The following is a 14,244-nucleotide window of genomic DNA, read 5'->3' on the forward strand; positions in this document are numbered from 1 at the left end:
CGGGATGGGTTGGGAAGGAGCAAAATGTAGTTAGCCTTTCACAACATGAATATTGTGGAAGGGTTATACATAATAATACATGTGTGGCCTAGGTTGAATTGCTCAACTTCTTAGGGAGGGTGGGTGGGAAGGGAAGAGGGAAGGGAATTTGGAACTCAAAGTTTTAAAATCAGATGTTCAAAAACAAAAAAACTTTTTGTATGCAACTAAAAAATAAGATACACAGGCAATGGGGCGTAGAAATTTATCTTGCCCTACAAGAAAGGAAGGGAAAAGGGGATGAGAGGGGAGGGGGGTGATAGAGGGGAGGGCTGACTGGGGAACAGGGCAACCAGAATATACGCCATCTTGGAGTGGGGGGGAGGGCAGAAATGGGGAGAAAATTTGTAATTCAAACTGTTGTGAAAATCAATGCTGAAAACCAAATTTGTTAAATAAATAAATTGCATTAAAAAAAAAAAAGAAAAAAAAAATCAAATACAATTTTTGCCAAAGTTAAAAAAAAAAAATATTTTGAAAATCAAGGAAGAGAAGTAGAGGAAACATTGGGAAGAGAAATGAGAGTGATGCAATAAAATCATGAAAAACAAGTCAACAGCTTGCTAAAGGAGACCCCAAAAATGCTGAAGAAAATAGCACCTTTAAAATAAACTAACTCAAATGGAAAAAGAGGTCCAAAAAGCCAATGAGGAGAAGAATGATTTAAAAAAACAGAATTGGCCAAATGGAACAGGAGGTCCAAAAGCTCACTGAAGAAAGTAATTCTTTAAAAATTAGAATGGAAAAATGGAAGCTAATGACTTTATAGGAAATCAACAAATTATAAAACAAAACCAAAAGAATGAAAAAAATAGAAGACAATGTGAAACATCTCATTGGAAAAACAACTGACCTGGAGAATAGATCCAGGAGAGATAATTTTAAAAATTGTATATTGGACTACCTGAAAACCATGATAAAAAAAATCCTAGCCATCACCTTTCAAGAAATTATCAAGTAAAACTTCTGTAATATTCTATAACCAGAGGGTAAAATAGTAATGGAAAGAATCCACTGATCATCTCCTAAAAGAGATCCCAAAAGGAAAACTCCTAGGTGTATTGTAGCCAAATTTCAGAGTTCCTAGGTCAAGAAGAAAATAATATAGGTGGCCAGAAAGAAACAATTCAAGTATTGTGGAAACACAATCAGGATAAGACAAGATTTAGCAGCTTCTATTCTAAGGGATCAGAGGGCTTGGAAAATGATATTCCAGAGGTGAAAGTAGATAGGATTAAAACCAAGAATCACCTACACAGCAAAACTGAGTATAATATTTCAGGGGTAAAAAAAGGGATTTCAGTGAAGTAGAGGACTTCCAAGCATTCTTGCTGAAAATACCAGAGCTGAAAAGGAAATTTGACTTTCAAATACAAGAATCAAAAAAAACCTGAAAAGGCAAACAGGAAAGAAAAGCCATGAGGGACTTATTAAAGTTGAACTGTTCACATTCCAAAATGGAAAGATTATATTTGTAACTCAAGAGATCTTTCTCAGTATTAGGGTAGTTAGAGGGAATACACACACACACACACACACACACACACACATATAATATATGTACACACATGTATGGATGCATGTGTGTTTGTGTGTGTGTCTGTGTATATATGTGTCTATGTGTCTGTGTATGTATGTGTATAGATGTGTGTATTTGTGTTATATGTGTGTGTGTGTGTGTATGTATGTGTAGACAGAGGGCACAGGGTGAGCTAAATATAAAGGGAAGATATCTAAAAAATAAAATTAAGTGCTGAGAGGGATGTACTGGGAGAAATAGAAAGGGAGAGGTAGAATGTAGTAAATTATCTCACATAAAAGAGGCAAGAAAGAGCTTTTACAATGGAAGGGAAGAAGGGAGAGGTGAGATGGAATAAGTTAGCCTTACTCTCACCAGAGTTGGCTTGAGGAAGCAATAATAGACATACTTAATTGGGTATGGAAAGTTATCTTACCTTAGAGGAAAGGAGAGGGGAAGAGGATAAAAGAGAGATAATAGAAGGGTTGGCAGATTGGGGAAAAAGGGAATCAGAAGCAAAGACTTTTGTGGATGGACAGGTCAAAGGAGAGAATAGAATAAATGGAGGGTGAGACAGAATAGAGGGTAATACAGTTAGTCTTTCACAATATGACTGTTATAGAAATGTTTTGCATGACTATACATGTATAACCTATATTGCATTGCTTGCTTTCTCAATGAGGGTGGGGAGCGAGGGAGGAGGTGAGAGAATGTGGAACTCTAGGCTTTAAAAATGAATGTTGAAAATTATTTTTACATGCACCTAGGAAATAAGATACACAGGCAATGAGGTATACTGGAAAATAGAATGGAAGGAGATAATAAAAAGGGGTGGGGGTAATAGAAGGGAAGCCAGATTTGAGGAAGGGGTAATCAAAATGCATGCTGTCCTGTGGGGGGGGGGAGGGGAAAGATGGGGAGAAATTTTTGAATTCAGAATCTTGTGGAAGTGAATTTTGGAAACCAAAAATAAATTTATATAAAAAAATTAAAAAAAAACTTTCTCTAATGATTCTTGAAATTCTGTTAAAACTTTCCTAACAATCTAGTTGGGAGGGGTGGAGCCAAAATGGCAGAGTAAAAGCAGGGACTTTCTTAAGCTCTCCCCCAAGCCCCTCCAAATATATTTTAAAAATTACTCTAAACAAATTCTAGAACAGCAGAACTCGCAAAATGACAGAGTGAAACAAATTTCCTGCCCAAGCCAACCTGGAAGATCTACAGGAAACGTCTATTGCACCAGGCTGAGAGAGGATCACAGTCCAGTGCAAAACACACCAGCATAGACCAGGCCCCATCAAACCCCGGAGTAGGCCTGTGAGGACTGAGTCACTGGCAGCTGTGTCAGTTTCCAGACCTCTCAAGTCACAAATACCAAAGACAACTTAGAATGTGAGTAAGAAAGGTATGTTCACCCTGGGTGAGAAAGGAGCATGGTCTGGCCCCAGCTCCAGGGTTGAGGCAGCAACAGCAGTGGAAACTCCTCCCAGAGCTCTCGACCCACAGATAGTCAGGGAATCAATCAGTTAATCAGAGGGGGATTTCAGGGATCTCTTTACTGGTGCTGTGGCAGGATTCACTTGCTCTGTCCATGTTTGGATCTGGGTCACAATCTTGGGTGGAAGTTTTGGGGCAAGAAGGAACTTTGGCATGATGGAGCTTGTGGTGGTAGTGGAGAGGGAATTCTTCTCACACTTCCAAGGCAGACTAGAGTGCTTGTGGTCACTCACAGATCAGACCACAGGCCAGTAGAAGAGTAAACACCTCTCCTTTCATCATACCACCTTGGAACACTTGAAAATGTATAGGTGCCTAGAAGTATCTCTGAAAAAAGCTGCAGAAAACCCCTAAAGTTTTGGGTAATATACCCTCCACACAGGAAGCAGAACACAGCCTTAATAAAGAGTTAAAAAGTCAAGTAATTGGCTGGGGAAAATGAGCAAACAAGGAGGTGGGGTGAGGCAGTGAAGGGGAATTCAGAATTCTGAATCATACTTTGGTGACAAAGATCAAAACATACAACCAGAAGAAGACAACAAATCAAAGCTCCTACATCCAAGCCTCTAAGAAAGATATGAATTGGTTTCATGCCATGGAAGAGCTCAAAAAGGATTTTGAAAATAAAGTAAGAGAAGTAGAGGAAAAATTTGGAAGATAAATTAGGGTAATGCAAAAAAAAAAGTCATGAAAAACAAGTCTACAGCTGGATAAAGGAGACCTAAAATACTGACGTAAATAACACCTTAAAAAAGACTAACCCAAATGGCAAAAGAGCTCCAAAAAGCCAATGAGGAGAAGAATGCCTTAAAAGTCAGAAAAGGCCAAGTGGAAAATGAGGTCCAAAAGCTCAATGAGGAAAATAATTCCTTAAAAATTAGAATGGAGCAAATCAAAGCAAAGGACTTTATGGGAAATCAAGAAATTATAAGTCAAAACCAAAAGAATGAAGAAATGAAGACAATGTGAAATATCTCACTTAAAAAAACTGACCTGGACAATACATCCAGAAGGGATCATTTAAAAATTATTAGACTACTTGAAAGGCATCATCAAAAAAGAGGGTAGACATAATCTTGCAAGAAATTATCAGAGAAAACTGATATTCTAGAACCAGAGGGTAAAATAGAAATGGAATGAATCCACCAATCACCTCCTGAAAGATATCAATTGGGAATGATGACAGGCTTCTAAAAGGAATAGGAGCAGAAGCAAGTTCAGGCCTAAGAGATATATTATTGAATGGGCTAAAATTAGCAAGGAACAGAATTTGGAATATGAGTAGAGATATTTGGCATGGGTTCTCCTTCAGTTTAGGCATCTGTTTTGTCCCTTGGAAAGTGATATGAACTTCCAGAGAGTACATGGAAAAGATAATAGTTTCTAAGAAGCAGGGGCCTCAGTATCAAAGGGGCAGGAATATTATGGCCCAGTAACCTAGCCAATGGACGGGGTTCCTGAGGAAGAGAATCAATAAAGAAGGGTAGGGTGATATCCACTGTGACTTATGGCAGTGAACACAGGGATGTGTCTGCCATTACTGCTGTTAGTTCTGTAACACAAACCCAAAGACTGAGGGCTGATGCTATCATGAGAAAAAATCAACAACGGCAAGTTTTCTCTGAGCAATATAATAATTTATTAACAGGATGTGAACTTAAAAAAGTCTAACAATTGCCTCAATTAACCAAAAGAAAAAGAATTGAAGATCTAACCCTTTTCTATAAGCATAGACCAAAGAACAGAATAGGGTAGGTGAGCTGATAATAAAATTGGTTTTAGGGTTGGTAGCATCATAGAGGTGAGGGCAACATGATCAGTTACATTAAGAGAAAAGGTTTACATACACTTACATGGGACCAAGATCATCCCACTCTGTCTTAGAGATATTCTTTATGGATTTATGGAACCCAGCTGCATCCCAAGGCTATGGATAGTGGACCAAGGATAGTAGACTCATTGGCACGTGGGAATGAGATAGGACCACTTTTACTAGGCAGGAATAAGCAGAGATGGGACCTGGTCAGTTTTCATGCTCTCAAAAATAACACAAAAATGTGGTAAAAATTCTCAGGAGGTAAAATTATGAGGGATAAGAAATTTCCTTGGCACAAAATGACTTGCAGGTGATACTAGATAAAAATTATCTAACTCTTGAAACATTTTATTACAGTATTGAAATTCTAAACTTAGCTTATTTTTCCCTTTAATTAAAAGTGATAGAATAGAAAGACTAAACTTCTGGCATCTAATTGTGAAAGAGGAAGATTGAACTTTTGAACTCATGAGTTTCTTCACTCAAAGACAAAAGAAAGGCTTAGGTTATTACAAAATACAGAATAAGGTTATAGAATGAAATCAATTAAAGGGTGAAATAAAAATACAAAATGCAAGATCAATATTTAATTTTCTGCTTCCTTCCTTAAAAAAATCTGATTAAATCAGCACACTCATAAAAACATTAGTCACTTCTCATAAATAAATGTAGAAATGAAAACAACAAGAAAACTATTCTTTGTAGATTACAGTGCGATAAAGAGAGGCAATGGGAGGAGTTTATTGCTTCACTCACCAGAGTGAAGAGGCAGAGAAATAACTGAAATTATTGATGAAGTATAAGTGCCAAAGATGAAACAATCTCTATAATGATGAGTTTCCTAGTGATTGCCTCAAAACAAATAGAACAGTCATTCTCAAATAAAAACATAAAATACCTAAACTATCAGAAAGCCAAACAAAGATCTTACCAAATCTAAGAAAAAAAACACACACACACAAGTATATCTAGCTTGTAGCTAGCTTTTGGAAGTACCAAACATCCTGGTCCTGGTGGATCCAATGGAGAATTTTGTCAAACACTTTAAGAACACTTAGTGCCCATATTTCACAAAATATTCACATAAATGGAAAAAGCAAAGCACTGTATAAGACAAATACCTAATAAACTAATACAAAAACCAGGGAAAGATAAATCACAAACCACGAATAGAAATCTATAGGGCAATATAATTAATGAATATTGACTCAGAAATTTTCAAGCAAACTTCTGTGAAATAGAATATAATGATTTTCCAAGAAACCATTCATTATTATCAACTGGGATCAATGCCATGGAAGCAAGGATGGCTTGACATTAGAAAGCTGTAAGTATAATTAATCATATTAGAAACCAATACATTCAAAACTTTAACATCTCAATAGATGCAGGAAAAGCATTTGACCAAATATAGTTGTTTATGTCAAAAATCTTATAAAATATAGAAATAGAGGGAACTTTGACTAATATTTAAAAAAAACAACTATTCAAAACATAACACAAGCAATAGTCTTTACTTGAGGTTATCAAGACTTACACCAGGACTATAGTATGAAGACATAAGGAAACATATGAAAAAAATGTTATGAAGGTCAAATTAACTGGCTTTGGTAACATATAGGATATTTGGTGAGGTAAGAGTGAAAAGTATATGGTGACTTCAAGGATATAAACCTTGATGAGAAGGAGGTTGGATGTAAACTCAAAATTAATGTGGAAATTATGAAGAAGGTAAAGATTCCTTGGAAAAAGGTAATAAATTCAATTTTTGGGGGGGAAGATAACTAGTTCAGTTTAGAATATGTGGAATTTATGGTGTCATAGGACATTTATGTATTTTCAGTTTTGTGTCAAATTCATATATGCATATAAGTACTTTACAAAAGTTGATCAAACATCAAATTTATTTGGACAGTTAAAATGTAATCAATATGCCAATCAGTTTTATAAAGAAAACTCTAAACATGAAGGGAGCTGCCATTTTTTGTATAGACATTTTCTTAGACAAGTTGCTGTTTTAAAATCCTAATTTTCCCCCATTACTCAGTTAGGTTACTATTCAGAATTAAAAAAAAAAATCAGTGCTCATATGGATCCTAACTGCACAATCTTACAAAATAACAGGACCTGTATTAAAAAAAATCCATCATTTTGTAATTGGGCTTTAGTTAGAAACATTGATGGGAAAAGGACAAAGGAAGTGCCATGTATTCTATTTGAGAAGGGACCCTTTGGTAAAAAGATTTTCATTCAATTAATTCACCTTCTTGTTGACCCTTTTTATTGTTGTTGCTTTGGAAAAAATAATCAGGCTTGTTTAGTAGTATTCTTACTGAGTACTCTGAGTCTCAGAAGCTTTCAGAGTTCTGTTTTTGTTTCCTAATAGCCCTAAGTTAGAAGTCTCTTGCAATACAGTTGAGAAATGAGTCAAGCATGTATATGCCCTGGCAAGCAACTTAGGGTGAGGACACTGCTTCCTTTAAAAAAAAAAATTGGTCCCTTTAAAAGCAGGCCATGTCTTAGTTCAGTCCATGGTCTGACTTACATTCAGCAGTTTTGTATTAAAAATACTTTTGTGAAGGAAAGGCCAGTAAAAATTTACATATTCTACAAATTTTACCTTTATTTGCATGACTCTTTCCCATGTTATTTAGAACTTTACCCTATTTTAGAATTCTCATAGAATTCTACTATTTGAGGTCATGCCAACTTTGTCCATTTTTTTTCAGTGCCTTCATGCATTTTGAAAACTGCTCACAATATGCCAAATACTGAATAAAGATTACACTATCTTGCTACATTCTGCCGACAAAAAACAATACTTCTGCCTGTCCATATGTTTGTACCTAAGGGTATGCCCCTATGTAGTTCCTGACCATGAAGCAATTGAGAAAGAATGGGTATTGCTAAAAAATCAGCCATATTTCCTCTGTGAAAGCTAGTAAGCCCCAAGAAATGAGGAAGGTAATAGGGCAATGTTTTCTTCCCTACCAAATCTAAGTCCTTCCCTATATGCCATCATCAACCATAAGTCCCTTTGATTCTTTTACCCTTTGTTGATGAGCATTCCACTCCTTATCCAGCCTTAATTGTTAATCCAACCTCAACTCATTCGTTTCCAAAGAAAGGTCACTGTCACACATCCATCTATTCCAGAAAGCTCACATTTGATTTCACAGTGCAGTTTGCTATTCCATTACAAGTGGCTGGTATTCAACCAGTCCTTTATCCCAACTACAATGAAAAATAAATTATTTTAGTTTGTTTTCCAAAGATAAGAAGTCTACCATTGTCTCACATTAAATGTTCACTGCACTATTGCTTTTGCTTAGAAACATGATCATAATACAAAAATGTCTTTCCCTAATTAAGAAAAACCCATGAGTCGATACCATATATCCCCCTTTACAATTCAAACTATGATTTCAAATTAAAAACTTTAAGAGCTGCTATTCAGTTAAGAACAGTTGACATCAATTCCAAACATTATGAATAATAGATTTCAAACTGCCATCTAATGCTGCCATATATCTCCTTAGCCACAGGGTGATGTGCACACACACACACACACACACACATATGCATGTGTGCATGCATGCAAACACAGACACACACACACAAACACACATACAAAAGCATAATGAAATTTTATATCAAGCTGCTGTATATAGATGAAAGACATAAATTCCGTAGGCATGAAGTTTTTTTTTTATGTTTAGGAACAAATATTGATTTCCTCTTCTCAATACCTGTAGCCCTAAACATTTAAACACCAGCAATCTGATTATCTCACATCACAGCTAGATTGTAAGTAGCATTTTCAGTTGAAAGGTCATCATTTCTTAGTCAAGAGGATTCAAGGAAACTGGAACTCAGTGGCTGGGAGATTTGAGCAGAACACTTGGTGATTGGGACTCACTACATTTGGCTCCAGAATAGTTCTGATTAGTTTGGGATTTCAAAAATAAATTAGAACTTACTAAGCTGGAATTCCAATTTTGATTTATTTATATATTCATATGCAAACATAATATTTAATATATATGATATAGAATCTAATATATAACATATATTATATTTATATATTTGATATATTATTCTTCCCCACCATTTTGTACAGCTGGCCATGCAGCTTCAGATGAATTGTAGGAATGTCCTCCTTCTTTCTTCTTGTGAAGACTCTTCAACTAGGGATTCTGATCCTTGTACTTTTGCCTATTAAGTTGCTGTTGTTGGTTCTTATCAACATTTCTATATTGGCAAACTGGAATGTTGAATCTCTCTGACACACATCTCCAGCTCCTATGTCACCTTTCAGTCTGCTTTGCAAACTGTGAGATTTTCACCACTTGTCTTCTTCCTTGCTGCCAGACCCAAGATAACAAGTTGTTTTTTTTTTTCCAGATCTGTTTCTTTGTCTAAGTATTGAAGTTTTCATGGGCTGATCAGCTGAGTTCAACATCAGAGTTTCCTTGGCCCGCAGTTTGGGGGGGGGGTGGGGAAGTCCCAGTGACTCTGAGCTCCATGAGACTGTAGCAGCCCCTTCTGGAGAAATGATGAGTAAACTAGTGCATGAACCAGACAGGACCAGATCAGTCCCAACTAGACCAAGGCACAAAGACTGGCTACTCCCATGGTTCCCAGTACAGCTGCCTTTTTCTACCTCCTCCTTCTTCCATCCCAGATAAAAAATACAGTGGGAGGCTCTTAGCCACAGCACAAATCAGCAACTGAGGTTGCCCAGTACTGGCTCAGCAGGCCAGTGGTACATCAGGCCATCTGTGAAGCCTTCAGCTCCAGTATGGAAGGCAAACTGCAGACTGGGTAATCCCAGCACATTGAGCCTGCTTCCAGCACTTGAGGACCTGCTGCAGAAAGCCAGTGACTAGGCCCATGGATATTAGTGCAAGAAGCTTGGGACAGTACCCCTTGTGGCCCAGGAGCAGAGCTCAAATTTAAAAGTAATGAAATAGAGGGGCAGAGCCAAGCAGGGACTTGCTTGAGCTCTTTACTAGATCTCTCCAAACACCTGCAAAAATTACTCTAAACAAATTCTAGAGCTACAGAACCCACAAAATGACAGAGTAAAACAAGTCTCCAGCCCAAGACAGCCTGAATAGTCACTGGGAAGGGTCTATCACACCATGCTGGGAGCTGAATACATCCCAGCATGGGCTGTGTCAGCACAGACTAGTCTGCAGTTTACCTGTGGAGCAGGCCTCAGGGCACTGAATCGCTAAGCTGTGGCAGTTTCCAGACTTCTAAAGCCATAAAGGCCAAAGACAACTTGGCAGGTTAGTGGGAAAACTCTGTTGGACCTGGATGAGAGAAGGGTGATGTCTGGCCCCAGCCCTAGGGCAACAGAGGTGGCTGAGGCAGCAAAGGCAGCTATGGCAGCAGCAGTGGCTGCTTTCAGAGCTCCAAGCCCACAGACAGTGGATGGAATTAATCAGGAGATCAAAGCAGGAGTGCAGGGATCTCTTTGCTTCAGTGAGGTAGGATTCTATTGCTTTGCCCTGCTTGCATTGGGGTTGCAGTCCTGGTTGAGGGTCTTTGGATGAAGAGGACCTCAGTGTGGCAGAACTTGGGGCAGCTGTGGAGATGGAGTCCTCCTGGCAGTTCCAAGGCAGAAAAGAGTGCTTCAGGTCACTCAGACTAGAGCACAGGGAAGGGGAGGACTAAACACTTCTCATACCACTGCAGAAGAACTGCAAATTTACAGGTGCCTACTAGTAGCTCCAAAAACAGCTGTAAATAACCCCTGAAGCTTGAGACAAAGCACTCTCCACTCTGGAAGGAGAATCATACCTTGAAAAAGAGCTCAGATGCCAAGTAACTGGCTTGCAAAATGAATAGACAATGTAAAACTCAGACTATAGAATCTTACTTTGGTGACAAAGAAGACCAAAACATACAACCAGAAGAAGCCAAGAAAGTCAAAGATCCTACATCAAAAGCCTCCAAAAAATATGAATTGGTCTCAGGCCATGGAAGAGCTCCAAAAGGATTTGGAAAATCAAGTAAGAAAAGTACAGGAAAAATTTGGAAGACAAATGAGAGAAATGCAAGAAAATCATGAAAAATAAGCCACCAGCTTGCTAAAGGAAACCCCCCAAAATACAGAAGAAAATGATACCATAAAAAATGGACCAACCCAAATGACAAAAGAGGTCCAAAAAGCCAATAAGGAGAAGAATTCCTTAAAAAACAGAATTGGGCAAATGGAGAGGAGGTCCAAAATACCACTGAAGAAAATAATTCCTTAAAAATTAGAATGGAACAAATGGGAGCTAATGACTTTATGAAAAATTAAGAAATTATCAAACAAACGCAAAGCATGAAAAAATAGGAAACAATGTGAAATACCTCTTAGGAAACCACTGACCTGGAAAATAGATCCAGGAGAGATAATTTAATAATTATTGGACTACCTGAAAGCCATGATCAAAAAAAAAAGAGCCTAGACATCATCTTTCAAGAAAATATCAAGGAAAACTGCCCTGATACTCTAGAACCAGAGGGTAAAATAGAAATCGGAAAATACACTAATTGCCTCTTGAAAAAGATTTCCCCCCCCCAAAAAAAAAACTCCTAGAAATGTCCTAGCCAAATTCCAGTGTTACCAGATCAAAGAGAAAATATTGCAAGCAGCTAGAAAGAAATAATTTGAGTATTGTGAAACACAACCAGGATAACACAAGATCTAACAGCTTCTACATTAAGGGATTAATGGACTTGGAATATGATATTCTGGAGGTCAAAGGAGCTAGGATTAAAAGCAAGAATCACCTACCCAGCAAAACTGAGTATAATACTTCAGTGGTAAAATGGACTTTCAATGAAATAGAGGACTTTTAAGCATTCTTGATGAAAAGAGAAGAGCTGAATAGAAATTTGACTTTCAATTACAATAATCAAGAGAAACATGAAAAGGTAAAAAGGAAAGAGAAGAGATAGGGACTTATTATGGTTGAACTGTTTACATTCCTACATGGAAGGATGATATTTGTAACTCATGAGATCTTTCTCGGTATTAGGATAGTTGAAGGGAATATATATAGATAGATAGATATAGATAGATATATAGATAGATATAGATATAGATAGATAGATAGATAGATAGATAGATAGATAGATAGATAGATAGATAGATGGAGGACACAGGGTGAATTGGATATGAAGTGATGATATCTAAAAAATAAAATTAAGGGTTGAGAGAGCAATATATTTGGACAAGGAGAAAGAGAGGGATAGAATGGGGTAAATTATTTCACATAAAAGAGGCAAGAGAAAAGCTCTTAAAATTTAAGGGAAGAGGGGGGAAGTGAAGGGGAATGAGTCAACCTTACTCTCATTGAATTTGACTTAAGGAAAGAACAGCATACACATTGAATTGGGTATCTTATCCCAGACGGAAGCATTGAGGAAAGAGATAAGTGGCAGATCACAGAAGGGAAGACAGATTGGGGGAGGGGTAGTCAGAAGCAAAAACTTGAAAAGGGACAGGGTCAAAGGAGAAAACTGAATAAATGGGGGAATGGAAGAGGATGTAGGGAAATAAAGTTAGTCTTTCACAACATGACTATTATGGAAGTTTTTTGCATAATGATACATGTATCACCTGTTTTGAATTGCTTGCCTTCTCAAGGAGGGTGGAGGGTAGGGATGAAGGGAGAGAATTTGGAATTCAAAGTTCTAAAAAAATGTTAAAAGTGTTTTTACATGCAACTGGGAAATAAGATATATAGGCAATGGGGTATGTAACTCTATCTTGACCTATAAGATAGCAAGAGGAAAGGGGATTGGAGGAGGGAGTGTGATTTAGAAGGGAGGGCAGAATGGGGAAAGAGGGAATCAGAAAACATGCCATCTTGGGATGGGGGATAGAGATGGGAAGAAAATTTGTAACTCAAAATCTTATGAAAATGAATGTTGAAAACTAAAAATATACAAATTAATTTTAAAAAGCCATGAAATAGTTTAAAATCAGTTAAAAATTAAAAAGCCCCAAACATAGAAAGTTGTTTTGGCAAGAGGGAAATTCAAAATACAAAATTAGATTAGTAAAACTGTATGAAAATGCCTAAATATTAAGGCTCAAAAAAGAATATGAATTGATCTCAAGCCCAAAAAAACCTTCTTGGAAAAGTTCAAAAAGGATTTCAAAAATCAAGTAGGAGATATAGAAGAAAAGCTGGAAAAAGAAATGAGAGTTAGGCAAGAGAGATTCAACAGCCTGGAAATGGAAGTATAAAAATTGACTGAAGGAAAGAACTCCTTAAAGAGTTGAACTGACCAAGTGGAAAAGGAGGTACAGAAGCTGACTGAAGAAAACAATTCCTTAAAAATTAGAAATAGGCAAGGGGATGTTAAAGACTCTGTAAGACATCAAGAATTTTTCCACCAAAATCAAGAGAGGGAAAACATAGAAGGAAATGTAAAATACCTCATTGGAAAGGAAAAAAAAATCTGACCTGGAAAATAGACCCAAAACAGATTATTCAAGAATTATTGGTTTACCTGATAGCCATGATTAAAATAAATGAATGAATAAACAGACAAACAATCAAATAAACAAAATACAAATAGCCTGAACAGCATCTTTCAAGAAATTATCAAGGAAAACTGCCTTGAGATCTTAGAACCAGGGAGTAAAATGTCATTGAAAGAATCTACCAAGTCAAGTCTAGCCAAGACAGTGGAGTAAAACCAGTGTAATATTAATTAAAGTGGGACTTTTTTACTGTTTTCTCTTTTGGAGCACTTATTTAATCAAGTGCCATTGATGAGTCCAGCCTTTGTTTCTTTGATTAAATTAGGAGTCTTTGATGACCTCATTGCCTCAAGGGAAAGCCTGGTTTACATGGGTTTGAGTGACATGTTTGTGATGCCAGAAGCTTTTAGGTCACATTGGCTTGAGTCACACACTATGATGCCCTTTGACCCTGAACAAGATATATAAACCCACAGTTTGGCATTCTCCCTTGGGGCTCTCATTCACTGGAAGAGTGGCGTGGGACTCTCACAGCCGTTATAAGAGCCCCTTGGATTGTAAACCCATATGTTGATGCTTTCCTGGTAACTATGATTTGTGACTTGGTCTGTTTATATTGGGTATGTTTGTAATTTGTTTGTATTTGCTCTGAATTTCAGGTTATGGGCTTTTCCTCCTGAACTGAGTCATATTTGTATGTTGGATTAAGGTAAGATTTTTAACCCCTTATCAGTGCTTTCCTTAGTAAAGAAGATCAAAGTAACTGTGTTAGCAGCCCTTCTGTATGCTGGTTGCTGCTGATATTACACAGTCACAGTAGCTGCTAGCAGATTGTTGTTACCAGCAGGGATTCACTTGAGCTCTTTCCCAAACCCCTCC

At 37.2% G+C, this 14,244-nt stretch overlaps 1 pseudogene; it reads right to left on the reverse strand.

The window, feature by feature from the left end:
- Positions 1-8,671: 8,671 nt before the first annotated feature.
- Positions 8,672-13,402, reverse strand: LOC118835901 (annotated as a pseudogene).
- Positions 13,403-14,244: the final 842 nt, after the last annotated feature.

Source organism: Trichosurus vulpecula, chromosome 1, assembly GCF_011100635.1.
Source record: "Trichosurus vulpecula isolate mTriVul1 chromosome 1, mTriVul1.pri, whole genome shotgun sequence".
In the NCBI taxonomy this organism is placed as follows: Eukaryota; Metazoa; Chordata; class Mammalia; order Diprotodontia; family Phalangeridae; genus Trichosurus; species Trichosurus vulpecula.